The sequence below is a fragment of the Crinia signifera genome, chromosome 4 (assembly GCF_055691185.1).
Source record: "Crinia signifera chromosome 4, ASM5569118v1, whole genome shotgun sequence".
Classification (NCBI taxonomy): Eukaryota; Metazoa; Chordata; class Amphibia; order Anura; family Myobatrachidae; genus Crinia; species Crinia signifera.
The window spans coordinates 128,541,773-128,562,234 of record NC_139220.1 but is presented as its reverse complement, the minus strand read 5'-3'; positions in this window follow the sequence as shown (position 1 = coordinate 128,562,234).

Genomic DNA, 20,462 nt, shown 5'->3' with positions numbered 1-20,462 from the left:
TTCGTGAAAACGCTGTTGCCATTGCCCTGATGACGGAGTGGAGGCTCTGAAAGTACTTGGCGAGATGAGCACTTGAAATACAGCTTCTTAATTGCATTGAACCGTGTGGAGTGCCTTCATTTGGAATATACATGAAAGGATTACAAGCGCACCCACCAAGTTACATTTCCACTACATGGAGTGCCGGCATATTGCAAGTATATATGTCACACGCAGCCGTGGCGGTGCGCGGCGGGCTTACTACTCACCCGTTCGCGCCCGCCGTCGGCTAGCGTGTAGTGGTCTCCAGGTCAGCGGCAGCAGGCAGCGGCAGTCTGGTGGGCAGCAGGCAGCGTGGGACGCCAGCAAGTGTAGCGGTATGTGCTGTAGGGGCGCCGGGAGGCCGGTGCCGCCATCTTGATTAAGGGCAAATAGCAGATTGGTCCTTGTCTGAGGTTTCCGCCCATACTGACCTGACAGCCAATGGCAGCCGCCCTCTAGGGATATAGGGGATCTGCCTAGGCCTGTTCAGTGTCAGTACAAAGAGTCTCCAGAGGCGTTCACAGCTCCCAGCTGACTCCGGCTCTCTGACTCACCTCTCCTGACTTGGTGCCTTGCTTCAGTGCTCTGTGTTGGTCTCGATTCAGCTTAACCCCATCGCTGCCAGATCTCTCCACAGTCTGGTCTCTGCCTGCATCCCTGAGCTTCCTGGCCTAAGTTCTTCAAGTCGTCTGCTTCCAAGCAACTTCCCATTCTTCTGTCATCATCCATCTTCTTTCAGTCTTCAAGGATCCCTCATTACCATCAAGTGCATTCTCTTTCCGGATTTCTTCATTTTCCAAGACCCCAACCTGCAGTCCGCAGTGCTTGAACTGTCATTGTTTAAATGAACTTTTTCTTCTTTACAAAGTGCCGTGCCGGCTCAATTCTTATTACTGCTAAACTGCCACTTAACAAAGTATTCAAGCGTGTATTGTTCTATTTATGAATTCTATTATTAAACCTGCACGATTTAATCCTTCCTCCTCTGGTCCGTCTCCGGTTGCTACACACCACACGACTTCATCCAGCCCTTCAGTTGTGACAGTTTGTACTGACCCGATGGAGTCGGGTGAAGAACAGGCTTCCATGGCGGACGCACTTCACAGCATCATGGCTCGTCTGGAGCAAGTGGAGGCTACCCAACGTCAAGTGGCTCAATTCCTTCAGGTCTTGGCTTCGCCCCCGGCGGCTCCCTCAGTTTCTGTGGCTCCAGCTCCAGAGGTTCCAGTCCCTGTTCCTACACCTGGACCAATAGTTCCTCATCACATGCAATTACCAACCCCCAGCAAATATGATGGTTCTCCGAAAGGATGCCGTGGGTTTCTGAACCAATGCGATGTGCATTTCACCTTACAGTCTTCTCACTTTCCTACTTCCAAGGCAAAGGTGGCTTATATTGTGTCTCTCCTAGCAGGGTCAGCTTTGGACTGGGTGTCCCCTCTCTGGGAACGTGCTGATCCCCTGCTCAATGACTATGAAGCTTTTATTACCTCTTTCCGTCACATCTTCGACGAACCTGGCAGAGTGTCGTCTGCCGCTACTGAGATCCTGAGAATTCGCCAGGGTACTCGCTCAGTGGGACAATATGCTGTGCAGTTCCAGACTCTGGCTTCGGAACTAAAGTGGAATGAAGAGGCTCTCGTCTCCGCCTTCTGGAATGGGCTGGCAGGTCGTATCAAGGACGAATTAACTACCCATGACTCTCCTGCTACTTTGGCTGAACTCATCTCCTTGTGCAACAAAGTAGATCTACGGATGCAGGAGCGTCAACTAGAGAGAAATCGCTCCGACCGTCTCCGCCCTCGTCTCACCACCAACGCTGTTCCTGTTCCTAGACCTGGGTCCTCCACAACCACACCACCAGACGAACCCATGCAGATCAACCGCTCTCGGCTTTCCTTTGAAGAAAAATCCCGTAGACGTCGTGAGAATCTTTGCATGTACTGCGGTTCTTCCGCTCATCTGTTGTCTTCCTGCCCACTGCGTCCGGGAAACGACCGCTCCTAACCTCCCCGAGGGAGGCCAGGTTAGGAGTTCTGCTTTCATCTCCCTCTTCAACTGTGCCCACCATTCCTGTTACTCTTGTGTGCCCTCAGGGAAAAATCAAGGTCCAGGCTCTACTAGATTCCGGAGCAGCCGGGAACTTCCTTTCTTCCTCTTTCGTTCTTCAACATTCCTTGACGGTGCAACCTTTGGCCCATCCGTTGGCTCTCACTGCAGTAGATGGGAGTCGCATCAGCAGCGGGCAAATCACCCTTCAGACCGATCCAGTGACAGTTCTCGTCGGTGCCTTACATCAAGAGACTCTAGAATTTTTTGTCCTTCCTCAGTCCTCACACCAGGTAGTCCTGGGCCTACCATGGCTTACTAAGCACAACCCTCATATTGATTGGACCAGTATGGAGATCACAGCCTGGGGTACGAACTGCCTAACTACTTGCATGCCTCGTGTCATTCCACTCCATCAAACTAATCCTCAAGAAGTAGGAGGTTCCAGTCTTTCATCTTCATCAGCTCCACCCTTGTCGTTACCCACACCATATCTTTCTTTTTCTGACGTCTTCAGCAAAGGAGGTGCCGATACCCTGCCGCCTCATCGTTCCTGGGACTGTCCGATAGAGTTGATACCTGGGAAGTTCCCACCGCGGGGCCGCATCTACCCCTTGTCTCTGCCAGAGACCAAAGTCATGTCTGACTACATTCGAGAGAACTTGGATAAGGGGTTCATTCGCCCGTCCACTTCGCCAGCCGGAGCGGGGTTTTTCTTTGTGAAAAAAAAAGATGGAACCCTCCGCCCGTGTATCGACTACAGGGGCCTGAACGATATCACGATCAAGAACCGCTATCCTTTGCCTCTGATCACCGAATTATTCGATAAAATCCGAGGGGCTTCCATCTTTACTAAACTGGATTTAAGAGGGGCGTACAACTTGATCCGTATACGATCTGGAGATGAGTGGAAGACGGCGTTCAACACCCGAGACGGCCACTATGAATACCTGGTGATGCCCTTTGGTCTTTGCAACGCTCCAGCCGTCTTCCAACAATTTGTAAATGACATATTTCGAGATTTATTGTATCATTCCATTGTGGTGTATCTCGATGACATTCTCATCTTCTCATCGAACCTCCATCTCCATCGGCAAACAGTAGCTGAGGTCTTGCGGCGCCTTCGCCAAAATAAATTATTCTGCAAGCTAGACAAGTGCGTCTTTGAGGTTACCTCCATTCCATTCCTTGGCCACATCCTCTCCAGCACTGGGATAGAGATGGATCCAGAGAAAGTAAGAGCCATCTTAGACTGGACAGCGCCCACCACGCTCAAAGGCATCCAGAGATTCCTGGGCTTTTCAAATTACTATCGTCGTTTCATCCGGAACTTCTCCACCCTTGCTGCACCTCTTACTGCTCTAACCCGTAAGGGTTCTGATCCAAGTCAGTGGTCACCTGAAGCCTCTCAAGCCTTCCAACAACTAAAGGATGCTTTTGTCTCCGCCCCAATCCTTCTCCAGCCAAACCTCGACAAACCCTTTATTCTTGAGGTGGACGCATCCTCAGAGGGGGTAGGGGCAATCTTGTCACAGAGAGGGGAGGACCAGGTGCTTCATCCCTGTGCCTTCTTTTCCAAGAAGTTTCTTCCAGCGGAGAAGAATTACCCCATTGGAGAGCAGGAGTTACTGGCAGTCAAATCAGCGTTGGAGGAGTGGCGGTACCTCCTGGAGGGGGCACGACATAAAATTACGGTGTACTCCGACCATAAGAACCTCTCATTCCTCAAGCAGGCCCAATGTCTTACAGCTCGTCAAGCCCGCTGGGCCATGTTCTTCGAACGCTTTGATTTTCAAATCAAATTCAGACCCGGGACGATTAATGCCAAGGCCGATGCCCTTTCACGCTCTTTTGAAACTTCCGCTGATCTTGAGACTCCTCCTCGACCCATCCTCGATCCTCTGGTCTTTGCTCAAGTAACAGTCCAGCCTTCACCTCCACCAGGCAAGACCTTCGTTCCTCTCAATCTCCGGAAGAGAGTGCTGTCCTGGGCACACGCTTCCCGTTTCGCAGGGCATACCGGGGCACAGAAGACCTTAATGTTCCTATTGCGGTCATACTGGTGGCCTACCATCCGTCGCGATGTAAACTCCTTTGTCGCTTCCTGTGTAAAGTGCACTCAGCATAAGTCCTCCAGAACGTCCCCTGTCGGTCCTCTTCTACCTCTAGCCATACCAACAGAACCATGGTCCCACCTGTCTATGGACTTTATCTGCGAACTTCCTCCCTCCAAAGGGCATACAGTAATTTGGGTGGTGGTCGACCGCTTTTCAAAGATGGTGCACTTCTTCCCATTGAAAGGTCTTCCATCTGCTCCAGTGTTGGCTCAGCTCTTCATTTCCACCATCTTCAAACTCCATGGGTTGCCCAAAGAGATCATTTCTGACCGTGGCGTGCAGTTCGTCGCAAAGTTTTGGAGGGCTCTCTGTTCTGCTGTACAAGTCAAGCTCAAGTTCTCCACTGCTTTCCACCCACAAACCAACGGGCAGACAGAACGAGTCAACCAAGACTTGGAGGCCTTCATTCGTTTGTTCGTCTCTTCCTCTCAAGACGACTGGGTAGACCTTCTGCCTTGGGCGGAATTTGCGCACAACAATTCTTATCATTCTTCCTCCGGCACCACTCCCTTTTTCACTGTCTTTGGCAAGCATCCCCGATCTCCGGAGTTCTCAGATCTATCATTGTCCGAAGTCCCTGCAGCTGCTTCTTCCCTACAACGGTTTGCAAAGATCTGGTCAGACGTCCATACAGCTCTCCTCAAAGCATCCGCTCGATATAAAAGGATGGCGGACAGGAAAAGAAGAGCAGCTCCTAAGTTGAAGGTTGGAGATCGAGTATGGCTGTCTACCCGCCATATACGCCTTCGGTTACCGTCCATGAAGCTGGCTCCTCGGTTCATCGGGCCGTACCCGATCACTCAGGTGATTAATCCGGTGGCCTACAGACTACAGCTCCCTCCTTCCTTAAAAATATCAAATTCGTTCCATGTGTCTCTTCTGAAACCTTTGCGTTTGAACTTATATCAGAAGAAGGTGCCTAAACCGCCCAAGATTGGCTCGGAAAGAGAAACAGAGTTCGAGGTGAGGCGCATTATCGACTCACGTTGCCGCAATACCCATCTTCAGTATCTGGTAGAGTGGCTTGGATTCGGTCCTGAAGAGAATTCCTGGGTTGATGCTGCAGATCTTCATGCTCCTCGTCTGGTGAGACAGTTCTTTCAAAGAAATCCACACAAGGTGCGTAGGTGCCCTGGGGTCACCCAGAAAGGGGGGGGTACTGTCACACGCAGCCGTGGCGGTGCGCGGCGGGCTTACTACTCACCCGTTCGCGCCCGCCGTCGGCTAGCGTGTAGTGGTCTCCAGGTCAGCGGCAGCAGGCAGCGGCAGTCTGGTGGGCAGCAGGCAGCGTGGGACGCCAGCAAGTGTAGCGGTATGTGCTGTAGGGGCGCCGGGAGGCCGGTGCCGCCATCTTGATTAAGGGCAAATAGCAGATTGGTCCTTGTCTGAGGTTTCCGCCCATACTGACCTGACAGCCAATGGCAGCCGCCCTCTAGGGATATAGGGGATCTGCCTAGGCCTGTTCAGTGTCAGTACAAAGAGTCTCCAGAGGCGTTCACAGCTCCCAGCTGACTCCGGCTCTCTGACTCACCTCTCCTGACTTGGTGCCTTGCTTCAGTGCTCTGTGTTGGTCTCGATTCAGCTTAACCCCATCGCTGCCAGATCTCTCCACAGTCTGGTCTCTGCCTGCATCCCTGAGCTTCCTGGCCTAAGTTCTTCAAGTCGTCTGCTTCCAAGCAACTTCCCATTCTTCTGTCATCATCCATCTTCTTTCAGTCTTCAAGGATCCCTCATTACCATCAAGTGCATTCTCTTTCCGGATTTCTTCATTTTCCAAGACCCCAACCTGCAGTCCCCAGTGCTTGAACTGTCATTGTTTAAATGAACTTTTTCTTCTTTACAAAGTGCCGTGCCGGCTCAATTCTTATTACTGCTAAACTGCCACTTAACAAAGTATTCAAGCGTGTATTGTTCTATTTATGAATTCTATTATTAAACCTGCACGATTTAATCCTTCCTCCTCTGGTCCGTCTCCGGTTGCTACACACCACACGACTTCATCCAGCCCTTCAGTTGTGACAATATATATATATATATATATATAGATACAGAAGTACCAACACACTCGCCATTCCTAGGAATGGGGTGCAAACAGCACCCACATCCCAGGGTGGGGTGCGGTGGCCTGTGACCACACACTCTAGTAAATACAAACACAGGGGGCCCAGCACTCACTACAACAAACTAACTCACCTTAACATTCAAATAATCAATAAATAAATAATGGGGTTTTAGTTCATGAATTGATCAATGCATTTAAGCTTGCAGCCCATCGCCAAGGGACCCCATTTCACTGCAAGTCCTACACTAAACAACTGGTTTTCTTGGGAACCTGGCACCTGCTTACACATCATAGCTAAAATGAACATGTGTTTTTTTTCCCTGGGTTAATGCTCAACTGCCAAGTAACATGGCTTTTATAAGGTGAGACAATCCCAAACACAGCACCTGAATTAGAATTAACCACTTAAGTGGTATGCCCGGAGATTTTCCGGGCTCAGCTGCGCTGCCACAGCTGGCTGTCCCGGAAAATCTCCGGGCATACCACTATGTACTGTAGGTGCGCGCCAGTGGTGTCTCCATCGGAGCACCACTGGCGCACTACCTTAGGGGTGTCCCCCCCCCTCGGTCAGCCCCTCCCCACCCCTCTTGTTGCCCCCCCGGGTCCCTCTGCTCCGGCGTACACGGCGATCGTACGCCGGAGCTTCCCCACCGCCGGCCGCCAATCATCTGACCTGTAGTGACGTCGGCGGCAGGCTCGGGGATGTTCGGGGGGACTCGGGACAGTTCAGTAACCCAAGTCCTCCCGAGCCACGAAAATCCCCCAGCCTGCCGCCGACGTCACTGCAGAATGTGACAGGCGCCGCGGCGGAAGGATGAGATGCTGAGCGGCTGCAGGGAAGCTCCGGCGTACTAACGCCGGAGCAAAAGGGGGACCTTCCAGCTGTCTTGTGGTGGGTTTTGCTCGGGCAGGATAAACCTGCCCTGGTAGGTTTGTTCTGCCCCAGCAAAACCCACCACTCAAGGGGTTAAAGGGGCAGCTGTCACAGGTTTCAGGTAAATGAGCTTATCAAGGGTGCATGAGAAAGCTATGATCACAGTAACAGAGGTTAATTAAAAATCAACCCAAATATATAGATACAGAAGTACCAACACACTCGCCATTCCTAGGAATGGGGTGCAAACAGCACCCACATCCCAGGGTGGGGTGCGGTGGCCTGTGACCACACACTAGTAAATACAAACACAGGGGGCCCAGCACTCACTACAACAAACTAACTCACCTTAACATTCAAATAATCAATAAATAAATAATGGGGTTTTAGTTCATGCGTTTGCCCCTGAGGTAGGTACCCGTATGAGCACAACACAGTAACAGCCGAGTCAGTACAGTTATCACACAGGAGATGTGGGGTTACATATGGCTGAGTGCACAGTTCCTATATATATTTTGTTGGGGTTTGTTGGGAATACACTGCTGTCTATGTTTTTCGTGAAAACGCTGTTGCCATTGCCCTGATGACGGAGCGGAGGCTCTGAAAGTACTTGGCGAGATGAGCACTTGAAATACAGCTTCTTAATTGCATTGAACCGTGTGGAGTGCCTTCATTTGGAATATACATGAAAGGATTACAAGCGCACCCACCAAGTTACATTTCCACTACATGGAGTGCCGGCATATTGCAAATATATATATATATATATATATATATATATATATATATATATATAGCTTCTTCTCATTGTATTCCTTAGAACCTTCCCCTCACTGTAAATACTTAATGGGACTAACGGAAAATAAATGTTGTCATAGATGTGGGGCTTTAGGGGCTGACACACTACATTGTATATCGCTTTGCCCAGTGATACACCTATTTTGGTCCCAGATATGGAATTATGCCAATAGCCATCATCGGTATCTTACTTACCATTAATGCCTGAATGGGCAATATTCAATATCCTACATAAAGGCTCCAGTGAGTATGTAATCTGCTGCAGATATTATCAGCGACCTCAAAAAAAATAGCATCTTACAGAAGAGGCTACAACCAACCATTCCACCATTTTCACTTTAATTTATTTTTTAAATATTATTTTTTATTTTCAGTATGAATTCCATGAAAAAAAGAAAAGCATAGGGAACTTTTTAAAATGTGGGAAAGTGACATTGCCACTTTATTCCCACAATGTAGGGAACAATTGTAGAAATGCTTCCGCAATACTCTACACTATGGTATGAAATGTGCATTTATTCTCAAGACCCCCCCAATGGTTATTGGCTCAGGCTGGCCGAGATAATAGGTCAGAGTAATAATTTAAAATGTTTATTGTTATGTGGAGAATGCTTCTTTATTTACTTCATTTATTTTTATGTGATATTACTTATACTTTATATCTCACTTATTACCATTGTTACACGTGTCAAATTAAATCTATATGATATATTCATGCTTCAATAAAGAAAAAAACATGAAAAAAAAACAAAAACAAATATTAAATGTTAAATGTGTTAACATTTAATAATATCTTAGGGGATGTAATACAATAGCAACATTTTTTTTATTGATTTGCTTAATGATAACATTTGCATAAACTACATTATAATTATATATTCCAAATCCAAGTCTCATGATCTGACTGTAATAGTGGTTTTTGATAACCGCACAAGCACATACATATCTAATGTTGAAACTAAATCCACAGCTAATCTGAATGTGTTTGGTGTCTAGGCAACCAGACTTCAAACTCTGCTGTGCATAGCAGTGTACAACAGAGGAAATACTCACTACTCCCCCACGCAGACCTCGGTAAGGCTTTCAGTTTCTAACAAGGTGATCCTCTCAGTAAGTTATATCATTATTGTCTGTAAATATGTTTAGTTATGCTTTGAGCAGCAAGTAATGGAAGTGTGTGAGGCTGCAGGAAATCTAGGTGTAGTTGTGTGGAATTCGACACATTAGTTTGCAGCCAACTGTAAGTAGTTAGAGGTGTTGATCTTCATGCAGTATAATGAATTCAGTCTAAAATATTTAGATGCACAGTGTACTACAGGCAAATAAGTTTGAAAAACTATACATATGACATACTGAAGCAGATGTATTAAGCCCCACCCAGTATGTAAGGTAAAGACGTGCACACACAGAGAGATTCTGGCAGGAGATTTTGACTATGTAACTACCGGATCCAGACAAGACCCTGGACCGCCAGACCGGACCTCAAAATCTGCAGTCCAGAGCTTGTAGTGTCCGGTCCAGGGGGTGTCCCGTCCTGGAGGTTACTTGTCCACAGGGAAGCCTGTGATAGCTTTGACCAGGGACATGGGGAAAGGAAGATTACAGCCTCCCCGTGTGGTCCGGACCATTCCGGTTTTTGCTACATGCCCGGACTTTCCCCCTCCTCCTCTCCCTGGTGACAGCTCTTAGGTGAAGCTCTCCCCGACCAGGACACTCCCAGGACAGGACACCTCCGGACCGGACACTACAAGCTCCGGACTGCAGATTTGGTTGTCCGGTCTGGGAGTCTTGGTTTTTACCCATACCATTTTGACTAGATAGTCGAAATCTTCTAAAAGTTTAGCCAAAATCTCCCCGTTTTTCTCCTGCTTAGTCAATATTGTCTAGCAGAGATTGCTTAGCATAGACTGTGCAAGCAAGGCAATTTTGACTCATAGACTATCATTGCTTGTACAAAATCTCCAGTGCATCTAGCCAAAACTGCTTAGTCAAAATTGTCTGCTAGCCAACATCTCATCATGTGTATGGGGCTTAAGGTGATAAAGTGGTCATAAAGTGTAAGTTGATAACACACCAGCCAATCAGCTGTGTTCGGAGCTGATTGGCTGGTGCATTATCACCTTCTACTTTGCCATCAATTTATCTCTTTACCAGGCTTAAGGCCCAGTACATACGGTGAGATATTGGCTAATGGCCAATTTTGACTAATCAATTTTGACCTGATGCAATGGAGATTTTGACTAAGCAATTTTGTCTTGTCTGCACAATCTATGCTAAGCAATCTATGCTAGGCAATATTGACTGAGCAGGAGAAAAACTGTGAGATTTTGGCTAACCTATCAAAATCTCCTGCCAAAATCTCTGCCCCAATGTATTTAATTCACTGATATCAATAGTTGTATTAAATACTGGAGTGTTATTTTGGATACTGTGTGGGGGGTTTGCCATGTGTGTGCACACACAGCACTTCTATCACTTCTATCTATAAATAAAGACACCGCAATGTTTACAGGGCCCCTTTGTTTGAAATAATACATATATAACCATACATACATACATACATACAGGCATGTATGTATACATACATACATACATACATACATACACATACCTCCCAACAGTCCCGATTTTATTGGGACAGTCCCGACTGTCAGTGCCTGTCCCGCTGTCCCACCCGCGGGCGGCAGTGTCCCGCGGTGTGGGGGGGCTGTTGGGAGTCCCCCCTGTCAGCTGCTAAGCAGCGGGGAATAAACGCTGTGCGCATGCGCACAGCGTTTATTCCCGCAGCCAGGGGGCTGGGGGCATGGCTAGAGGCTCACAGAGCCTCTGGGTCATGCCCCCATAGCGGCAAAATGGGGGCGTGGCCTCGCGAAAGAGCCGCGAGCATAGACCACGCCCCAAATTAGGCCATGCCCCCGAAAATTTCGGCGCGCAGCGGCAGCGTCCCGACTGCTGAGATGCAAAAGTTGGGAGGTATGCATACATACAGGCATGCATAAACATACAAACATGACCATACATACTGCATATATATTCACACACATAGGGCCTTATTCTGGTTGATGCGTAATTTTCCGAATTCTTTTGGATGGCGTTTTTTTGCCGTCTGCGCATGCGCATGTGCCACACACGGACTCCGTACTTGTTCTCACTAATACCGTACATTCACTCGGGAAATATGGGCGTAATATGGGCGTCATTCGGAGGTACACAGGGGCGTAGTTTCCAAGTGGGCTAAACTGGGCGTAAACATGGGCATACACGAGGGAGTGCACTAATTCTGGTAGGCGTGCATTCGGACTGAACACCGACTGCAAACGAACCAAAAGGCAGAAAATATGCGGTCTCCATAAGCAAGTATTGCTTTGCGGACACCACTCGGTCATGCGCTAGGCATTCAGAATGCCCAATTAGTACGCCCGCACCTGAACCAATGTCAGCTGAACACAATACAATCCACTCCTCTACTCATTACTCATTAATAAAACTCTTGTCATTGCTTCAATTGGAACCATTGCAGCTTAAATGGACCATTACAAAACACACAAATCTATGCTGAAAGCACAGCAGCATTTTTTACACACATTTACACTGCAAGCAATGGACAGAACTTGCTATCACTAATATAAATATCCATGTCACTTTTACATTCACCAATAACAGCACACATTTGGGGATCAAATGAAAAATTTATTACAGTTAGGGAAAACATAAAATTTTATTTATTTATTTATTTATTATGCCTAATTGCATAAGTGTGTCATGTGACCGATTTATGAGTTCAGATAATAGTTGTGAGTTTTGCGTTAATACACCGCATCGGTGCGTACGGCCAGGTTCCCGTCCTTTCTGACGCTGTAAGACCGTGCAGACGCTGTAAGACCGTGCAGAATATGTGTGTGTCCACCGCACACGCAAGGTTTGGATGTCGTCCGTAAACACGTCCTCTTCTTAAAGTGTGAGTCCGTCCGAATGCAGAGGACCGGTGGGCGTTTCTTCGTACGATGTCCGCACAGCGTGGCGTGCGGCTCCGCTCCGAAATAATTCTGAAATGTAAGCACCAACCAGAATAACCTCCATAGTGATCCCACAGCGCAGCAGGGGTTCGGTGGCAACATGAGTGTGGCAGGTCATCCCCGCTGCCGTCACTGATGGGGCATGCCTGGCACCTACAGAAGTGCTGGACTTTTCTCAAGCTCTCTTATTATGTGAATAGATGTGGTGGTTATGGACAGGCAGGAAGGGTGCATTTTGCCCTTTTATAGATCAGACGACATGGCGCAACCTAGCGTGAATGCCACACACACACACACACACACACACATATATATACACATATATAGCAAACATACATTTGTGTGTTTTGGTCTTAGCTGCTTTTCCCACTGTCAGGATATCGAGGAGAGTCAGGTCATATTGAAGGTACTAATATCCACATTAAAAAGCTCTGCCCATACATTTGTAAGGGCTACAGGAAAATGGTTGCCGTTGTTTTCTTTTATTTATTTTTTATCTGGAGTCAAGCTATTCAGTGGGATAGGTGAAGCAATTTAAACCCTCTATCCCGATGCCTGCAAATCGCTGAAAAATTCCATAAGGGGGCAGAGCCTAATGCCACGAATGGCAGAGCTATGAACATGGACCACTGGTCCACCAGGGGGGATTTTAGGTACTCTGGGCCCCCCCTGCATGCAGTACTGGGTCCTGATTCAGACCTGATCACTGATCAGTGAATTAGCAGATCAAGCAAATATGGAATGACTGCGCATGCTTACCATATGCATTTCACATGCGCAAGGGGAAATATTGACAGAAATTGTGTATGGACTCAACACAAAGTGGCTGGAGGTTGACTGACAGGAAGCCACCATTTGGGGGTGGAAACCTGCCGTTTTCTGTGAGTGTCTGAAAAAAACGCATGCAGGCGTTGTAAGGGAGGATCTGTGATGTCAGAGCCGGCTTTGATCATTCGGTCTCAGTTGCAGAACTGTGGAAGTGGTAGACTTACATTTGAACAGACAAGGAAAATAATTTGATGGTTCTTGAAATGCAAATAGATAGCGAATTCTCTTGCAAATTTATACAGAGTTTGTTTTCTTTCTGTCTGAGCAGTGGCTATCTACTTGCAGTCTTCTGCAAAAATCAGGTCTGAATCGGTCAGGCTGAATATGAACTAATAGTACAGAGTGTAACAATATCTTGTAACTTTTCCTATAATGATTTTCAGTTAACAGGTGAGGGCTACACCCTTATATGCTATATAGAAGAACATCCCTTTCTTTTTGTTTTACTAAAGCATAGATCATAAATTTGCTAGGTCATAATCGGCAAATCAAATAATAATTGATGATACATACAGTATAGGTGAAAAATAAACATCCACACTAGTTAAAACTATAGACAAAACATCTTGCTTTCTGACATTAATACAGCATTATTAGCGTGGTAAAGTGTATCCTGACCTCGCACAGGAGGTTATTCTGGTCGGTGCGTACATTTCCGAAATCTTTCGGAGCGGGCCGCACGCTACGCTGTGCGGACATCGTCCGAAGAAACGCCCACCGGACCTCCACATACGGACGGACTCACACTGGAAGAACAGGCCATGTTTACGGATGACATCCAAACCTTGCGTGTGCGGTGGACACACACATATTCTGCACGGTCTTACAGCGTATGCACGGTCTTACCGCGTCAGAACGAACGGGAACCTGGCCGTACGCACCGATGCGGTGTATTTACGCAAAAATCACCACTCTTATCTGAACTCCGAAATCGATCACATGACACACTTATGCAATTAGGCAACCTCATTAAAAAGTGTTTGTTTCCTATTAGAATCAATTAAATCCTAATACATACTTAAACACATTACTACTACATTCATTACAGACATTAACCCTTACATCATGTGAACATAACATACATCTATATACAGTATGTACCTTTTGCTAATTAAAAATATTCTAAACAATTTACACATATACTGTTTAATGTCAAAAAAACACACAGACAACTTCTAACTGTTTACAACTATTTATTATATTATTTACAACATTTGTAAAATGAAAATGAAAAAAAAAAAAACTAAAGTAGCAGGTCCGTCAGGTCCTGAAGATCGGCCAGGACCAGCTGTATGTGTGCCCTTAGACGTAGGAGGGCCCCACGGACACCCTCATCTGCTTGGGTTGGCTCATTTGTGGGCATGTTAAAGGGGGTACAATTAGTTATGATATGATATTCATGAATACATTTAACATAGTCATACATAAATTTAATAAATGCAAGGTGACAGGTGTGTGTGTGTAATATATATATATATATATATATATAGAGAGAGAGAGAGAAAGAGAGACATATATAACTATATATATGACACATACATCTATACATACGTGCATACATACTAGATGGAAAGCCTGTTTTTTTCCCTCTACCCTTTACTCTGTAGAACACCTCACAGTCATAGTGCTCCTTCTGAATCCAAACCCACCCATGACTAAGCTCTGAGAAGCATGTCATGAGCTCCACCAATAACAACTCATCAAAAAGCGCTCAGTATCTGTTCTCTGATGCAATGTGGCATGGGACTTAGTCAACTCTCAGGAATGCACAGTACATTTGTGCAATCAAGCATGGCTTGCCTGCTGATGGTCTGCTCCATAAATCATTGTCATAATGCCAGGTAGGTGAAGCTGCAGCACTAACCCACTCCCATGCACAAAATCATTATTAAGACAAAATCAACCAAAAATTATGGTGGCAACAATACATGCAGACCGCAGGGGGTGGTTAGCTAGAGGAGGGCCCAGGGGCACTGACCACTTGTGACTCCATTCTAAGCCACGCCTGTCCATACTCCATTTAGCCATACTTGATCTAGTTTAGAAATATCAATCAACTGTAAACTCAATTCACCTATATGAGGCTACAGATTGTACGCTTGCAGCAGGGACATGTAACCCTTAGATGAGCATGTCATCCCTTTCTTCCAGGATACAGATTAACTACACAGGTTCAGTGGCACTTAAAATCGACCTGAAAGCCATCCCCACAACCTGTGTCATTAATATGTGTCCAGGATGAAAGGGATGGTTTGGGCACCCTATCTAACCCCTAAGTGTGTCTGTTGCTACCCAGTTTGTTTTATGACTTTATAGTATTTTAAAACACAATTGATTCACCAGTGCTACATAGCAAATAGTAGATGAAAAAAGGAATAATGATTCTTTATGTATACATACCACTTTCGGCCGCCTGCACCACCTTACAGGCCTCCTCATCCTCCTCTTCTTCTTCCCGGGCCTCCTCAGCTGCCACCACCTCCTCCTCCACTGGCACCACCTCCTCCTCCACTGCCACCACCTCCTCCTCCACTTCCTCCCCTTCCTCTGGCACCTCCTCCGCCTCCACTTCCTCCGCCTCCCCTTCCTCCAACACCACCTCCTCGGCCATCTCCTCTGTGACCTCCTCCTGGGCCTGGGCCGCCTCTGCCTCCTCCTGGGCCTGTCGTGCTCGATCCCGTGCTGTGTTGGATTAAAAAAACAAAACATTAGTGCCAATTAGGGGTCATTGGGACAGATGTATTAAGCCTTAACAATCAATAAATGCAAAGGTGATAAGTAGAGATAAATGTCCAGCCAATCAGCTCCTTACTGGCTTTTATCAAACACAGGCTGTGACATGGCAGTTATGATGTGACATTTGGCCCATTGTATGCATCACAATCAATAATCCTACACAAATACATATTATATCCCCATTACAGGATGTCAAACAGGAAGTAGCACACATATAGTGTATGCCATGTTTAACTCATGATCAGCCAGGTTACCTTATTGGCTTTAAAAAGGTCATGTAAACAATAATGTACAAATGGCCATTTAATGTGTAAACACTCACATCGCGCAATGCTGGCTCTGATTTGCTGGAGCAAATCTGGCTGACGACGCCTCAGGTCTGACCATCGCCGCTCCAGCTGAGCGATGGTCCTCCGCCCCTGGGTGCGTGCGAATATGCGGCGGCGGGCCACGGCATAAGCATTACGCTTCTGCCGGTTGGTGATAAATGGGCCCGCACGCCCCAGCCTGGTCTCCATAACGGAGACCAGTGCCCTGAGCTCCGCGGGCGAAAATGGGGCTGCTCTCCCATAGGCCGCCATCTTAGCAATGGCACAATTCAAGCAATCATGTCCTGTAATTGGTTGTTCAGAGTGATATTTGGCATTAACTTTATTGTTCATTTTTACATTAACAGCGTGTATGCGCCACAACAGACGGCTAAACCATTGCATCGCAAAACCACACTTGCTGTAGCTTTGCATCGCAGAGCTGACCTTGGCATTACTTAGTATCTACAAAACAGACAGGGTGAAAGAAGTTGGGAAACCATTATACTCAAAAAACATGGCTGAAAACAACAGGTGAAATAGTGTGCATCACTATCCAGTTACACATAACTCTACAAGGAACTAAAATAGACAGCTTTATTAGTGTGAAAGCTATACACCAGAAACATAGCAAATAGTGCAAGCCCTTTTCCCAATATTAGGCCATGGTGCCATGTAAACACTTACCTTATACCGGCCCACACTAGAGATGTGGAATGAAATGTACCTAGCATCAAGGCAGTATTGAGAGACCTTTCACATGTGATTTGGATGCAAGCACTGATTACTATTGCCTGAGTGGTGGAGTGGATTAACATTTGGAATGGGTTAGTGTAATTTGTTGTACATACCAAACAAGTGCACAGTACAAATGAACATTCACATATAGATTTCATGTCTGCCCACAGTTGTAGGTGTTTATTGGTGTTCAAATCTGCCAATAAGTACTAAATCAGACTTTGAAAGTATGCCTGGTTTTGTACTTTTGTTTGTCCGCTGGTATGGGCGTGGCCTATGCGCCGCACGGTGTACGCTGCCGTACGGAACGCTGCCGCAAAGAATGCAGGGTGTCGCTGATGTACGCCAATGACAGAAATAGTATATAAAGGTGTGCTAGAAAACCAAAATGTTGTTGCAAACATGGCTGGATCTCAATCTGAGGGAGACCAGGAGTGCCAGGAACTCTTTGCTCGCCTGGACTCCAGCACCTCCTATGTGCCCCTCACCACAGACCAGCCAGTGGGAGAAGAGCAGCCAGCTGGCCAAGCAACATCAGCCCAATCTGCAGCTGGGCCATCTTCTGCCTCAGCAGAATCATTGGGAACACAGCAGGTGGCTTCCCAACAGAGTAGCCTGGCCAGCACTTCAAGTACAGCGACAGGTGGCCGTGGCCGTGGGCGTGGCCGAAAGAGGCCAACAGAGGAACCAAGCAGCAGGAACATGGCTGTCATGAACCTGACTTGGTTCACAGTGATTTCCTGAGGTTTCTATGCCTGTTTGTTTCCTAGCTGCTGCTGTTGCAGCTGCTCTGCATTTTCAGTGATTAGAACTCCAGTGAAGCTCCCTGAGTTCAGCACCAGTCACATGATCCCAGGTAACTCAAGGCATACTTCCTGGTTCTGTCTGCTGCTGCAAGCTGCAGACAATCAAGCAATCACCTGGAGGAATATAAGCCAGTTTCCCAGAGTCCTCCTTGCCTTGAACAATTGCTTTACCTGTTCCAGAGTTCTCCTGTGTTCAGAGGAAGTTCCCAAGGCTCCAGGATATCCAGGTTCACCTGTGTCCCTGTCTACAGCGTTTCTCCCAGCTGCTGTTACTTTCCTGGTTCGTCTCATCTCCAGAAGACTCCTGCGATACCATCCCTGCAGTCGAGTATAAGGTGTCTCGCTGAGCACCTCACTGGCTCTTAAGTCAGTTGCCATTTTCAGTGACTATCAACATCTTGTCCTGAACTGCCGACAGGCTCCGTCGACTCCAGGGTTGACACCCCTCTGCTGTGTATCATAGTGACTTACCATCTACGTCCTATTGCTCCAGCGTATCCCCAGAGTCTCTCACCAGCTGTCGGCACCACGGTCGACACCATTGGTCGACATCTCCTGCAATTCCCAGATTGCGTCCTCCTTGCTGAGCTCTCAAAGCTCCTTCCCGAGCTCAAGTATTTTTGCCCCAGCCTGCGTCCAGAGGACCAGGGCAGGAGGCCCCGGCCTGCCTGTCAGACGCAGCTAAGTCCAAAGCTCCTTGCGGGGCTTCCTGGTGAATACCGCTGGCAGGTTAGACTCCGCGCCCCTGTTCCTGGTCTCCGCCAACACTCTGGTTCGCTGATCTCCTGTCCCTCCGTGTATGTCACACATTAAGCCTCCAGCGTTCTGCTACCCAGCGCCCTCCACTGGTCCACCACGGTCACAGCCGGGAACACAAAAGCCGCCTGCGCTGACAATGGCATTCGAACCACAGGAGCTTGCCATACTGGTACCCCGTGCACGGGATTGGATAGAGTGTCCACAGGACAGGTTGACACACACAAGGAGATGGAAGATTTGGGAGGACATAACTGCGGAGATTAATGCGGTAGCTCCACAAGTTCGTGAGGCGGAGCACGTAAAGAAGAGGCAAGTTCATGTGTGTTACATTTGAGCAGTACAAGACCAGTAATGTTTTAATTAGATGGAGTTGGTAAATGGGCGGTCATGTTGCTAGGAGCCACAGACATGATTGCCATGTCACTTAGTCGATAGTTATTGTAGGGTGAGTGTGAATGTATCTTCTAAGGGTTGGTTTTATATTTTAATATAATGTAAGTTTGCTGTAATGAAGCACATGTTGTAATCTGTTGCAGATTGCAATGGCTGCTACAGCAAACATCAGGAGTGACATGTAGTAATATGTAAACTTTTATTGCAGGTGGCACGACTTCAAAACCAACCTCAAGAAGAAACTGACCAAACGGTGGGAACACAGCCACACCTCTGGGGCTGGCCCCATGCCAGGCCGCCTGAAGCTCACCCCCCTGGAGGAGATGGCCGAGTGCTGTATTGCAAGAGAGGAGGTCCGGGGGGTGAGCAACATGGATAGCGAGGCCCCAGCGGAAGTCTTTGCTGCTTTTGTTGAAGGTAATTATTTGGCATGGCATAAGTAGTTGGTACTAATTTTCTTGAAATGTGTTGTAATTGTAATTTTCTCTTTCACCAGCATCCCCACCGGTTGGTCAAGAATCTCTTGAGGAGGTGGAGGAGTCTGTGCCACCTGCCACCAGTGGCAGCCATGTGCAGCAGCAGCAGGCAACGGCCGAACCGGATTACGACAGGTGGGTGCAGATGCTTGTCCAGATTCACCAGCAGGGAGAGTTAGCATCAGAGCGGATGCGTAGGACCGAGGAGGTCATGCAGGGTTTGGTCAGCACCCAGCAGGCAATAGCTGGGAGCCAGCAGGCTATTGCTGAGGCCCAGCAGTCCATAGCTGCCAGCCTGCAGGTGCTGGCAGATCAAGCCCTGCGCCAAAATGACCTCCTCCTCCACCATAATGAGCTTATGGTGGAGCTAGTTTCCAGCAATAGGGCCCTATTGTCATCCGTTTCTGGTGCATTTCCACCACCAGCACTCCCTGCTGGCAGAGGGGGAACACCATCCCCCCCTTCACCAGCATCTGCTCCACCATCCCAACGTGGCCGTGGCCGAAGAGCTGCTGCATGTTGCAAGGAGCCTACCAGGCCCAAACGTGCCCGAAAATGAACTTGTGTCCGCATTAATCTCCACCCTTATGTCTTCCCAAATCTTTCATTGAGCTGTGTGTGTCAGCTTCCTGTGTCCAATCCCGTGCAGAGGGTATCCACATTTGCCCTCGGTTCGAATGTCTTGTTTGGTTGCCCTCTTTCGGTTAACATTACTGTCTGCTGTACTTGAAGTGTTGTTGCTATACTTTTGTTGTGAAGCCACCTGATGTGTTCCCAATGATTCTGCTGTGGCTATGTATGTCAAAAATACATTGTTTTGTTTTATTTTTGTACATTCCTGGTATGGTACCTTTTAATTTGTTGCATGTGTCCAAAAACATGCTTTTTCCATTTTCTTTTTGACGTTGTTGTAATAAATTTATATTTTGATCCCCAAATGTGTGGTTTAATTGGTAAATGTAGAAGTGACATGTATATTTATATTAGTGATAATAAGTTCTGTCCATTGGTTGCAGTGTAAATGTGTGTCAAAACTGCAGCATATATTTGTGTGTTTAGTAATGGTCCATTTAAGCTGCAATGGTTCCAATTGAAGCAATGAGAAGCGTGTAATTATTGAGTAAAGGAGTGGATTGTATTGTGTTCAGCTGACATTGGTTGAGATGGACACCGCATAATTCTAGCCTTTTGGTTCGCGTGCATTCGGTGTGCTGTCCGAATGCACCATCCGAAAGAGTGCGCGAAAGTACGCACAGTACTAAAAAACGCCATCCGAAAGAGTGCACGAAAGTACGCACAGACCAGAATAAGGCCCACATACTGCTGTGAGATCATGTGATTAATATGAGTTTGTTTGTACAGTTGCGTGTAGCAAAGACAAAACGTGACTCTTGTCAGTGTCTCTGTGCAAGTACTATATATATATATATATATATATATATATATATATATATATATATATATATATATATATATATATA